A 2,359-nucleotide genomic window follows, 5' to 3' on the forward strand; every position below is an offset into this window, starting at 1 on the left:
TATTATCTTTAAAATACTTGGAACATAAAAGGCAATACATGGCACCAAAGGCATTTAGAATAATAAAATATTTCTCGCGGGGCATATTTGGTTTTGCGCTATAGTCTAACGCGATGTTCATTCGTTGCTGGCTCGAAAACGACTGAACGATAGAGCGTAAGCGTACGTGTGAAGTTAGTTTGCAAAATTTTGCTATGAAATGCCGACCACTGAGTCGTTCAAATGTTCCTTTCTAATGCTTGAGAGGATTCCACTATGGGCGATTTGGAAATATTGGTAGATAAAGGAGAAATGCTTGTAGATTGAGTGCTATTTTTGGTGAATTTGATCTTTGAGTGTTGGGAGAACTAAAATTTTTAGTGATTACGGGGGCTGAATAGTCAACGTTACTATTGGTTGGATGCTATTGAGCATAGGTGTTATTAGATAGAAAAGCTGGCGTTGTTTGTTCCATATGAATTTTTACTTTTTGCTTGTAAAAATTTGGTACCGTCTTTAGAGGATGATACGTGTTGTTGGACGCTGCTGATTTAAAAAATGCGTTCGAAATCCTATGGGGCATGGGGAGAGAATGAACATATAACACAAAGAGGCGAACGATTACAGCGCTTTGCTGTATGACCAAGAAGTTGACAATTTTTGCAGCGCATTGGCGAACTAATATATTGACGGACCAAAAGACAACGTCAATTTTATTTGGCAACTTGCAGAGATTGAAGGTGAAGGGGTGCGGTTTTTCTTCTATAAACTTATTAAATTTAAATACTGCCACGATACCGTTGAAACGTTGTTTAGAAATGGAGCAAATATCGTTCCTTTTACTTGGTTCAGAGACTCATATAGAGTGGCTGATATTGAACATATGTTGGGCAGTTCTTTTACTTTCAGGATTTTTTTGCAATATCGTTATTCTTGACAAGCAGAAGTAGTTTACCATCTCGAAGGGTAGATATGGAACGTAATCACTAATTTGCTTAATGGCACGATAAATAGCAAAGCAGGAATAGTAGGAAAGGGGTTTGGTCGAGTCAGTAGCTTCCATTACTACGAATTTGGGGTCGTCAACTTTTATATCTGGCAGTTCTGGAAAATCCATAACCGAAACACTTTTACCAATTTTACGTTTTTTTTTTTATCAGGTCCTGTATCGAATACGGCGGAACGATTCGCCTCTATAATTTGAGGCCCAGGGACCATTTTGCATGAGAAACACTGATGAATAAGATTCTGCGCGCGAACAGTAAAAGAGAAAAGTAAGAAAGAACGGATTAAACGTATATAAGAGGGCCGAAAAGAAGAAACAGAAAAAGTAAAAAAAAAAACTCGAAATGCAAAAGACACGACTTATAGGCGCGAGAGCTAGTCTCAAATTTTGTTTCAATAGGAGTGCATGATAACCAAAAAATATAACCACTATATAACAAAAACTCAATATATTTTTTTAACACAAATAATATTATAATATTTTTTAACGCAGAAAGGAGTATTACGCGAAAGTACTTCAGTCACTCCGGGTATTCGCTCGGCCAGGGCTATTATTTTAGAGCGCAAACAATAAAAACAATTTATAATATTGTGGGATGATTTTATTATAGTATAAAGTATGCAAATATATGTATATAAAAATGTTATATTACAATCATATAAATATTATAATATTATCAAACGATTTTACATGTCTGTGTTTATTAAATATTTTTTAAATGAGTTAAGCTTCTCCCAAAACAGCTTAATTCACCACAGGTGATGACACTACAACTATTGGTTTCGTCCAGAAAACAGCGGCGAACAAAGAGAAAAAAAGGACATTGCTGTTCACAAGTACATATAAGAAACAAAAAAATATATAGTACATTCATACATACCAATTAAAAGTATGGTGGTAAAAAAAATTTAGTTGAAAAAAGTGTGTTACAAAAACAAAAACAAACACATATAATGCAATAGAGTGCGGAAAAATAAAAACATATTTGCCAAAAACAGAAAACACAAGCGGGTTATAAAGCTAAACCATCAACCGGGCGCGAAATCCAAACACAAAATAGAAATAAAAACATATTAAACGGGCGCGAATTCAAAACAAACTAAAAAAACTAAAACCAGAGACAGTCAATTGGAAGCGGAGGATAAGGAATTGATGTCAAAGGTCCGAACAGAGAACGTATATTTATAGAGAAGGTCCAACAACGGACAGGCGTGTAAACTGTCAAAAGCTAACAAAATGCGATGAGTGCGTTTCACCACAGCCAGCTAAGAAGGAAAAACTTTAACAGTGGCGCGTGAACAGAGCAGAGCATTCAATGAAAATTATGCTCAGAAACATGCATTGCTATTACAGACGTATGTTGGCCTTTTGTAT

The sequence above is a fragment of the Bactrocera latifrons genome, unplaced genomic scaffold (genome assembly GCF_001853355.1).
Source record: "Bactrocera latifrons isolate USDA-ARS-PBARC rearing strain unplaced genomic scaffold, ASM185335v1 scaffold_1472, whole genome shotgun sequence".
NCBI lineage: Eukaryota > Metazoa > Arthropoda > Insecta > Diptera > Tephritidae > Bactrocera > Bactrocera latifrons.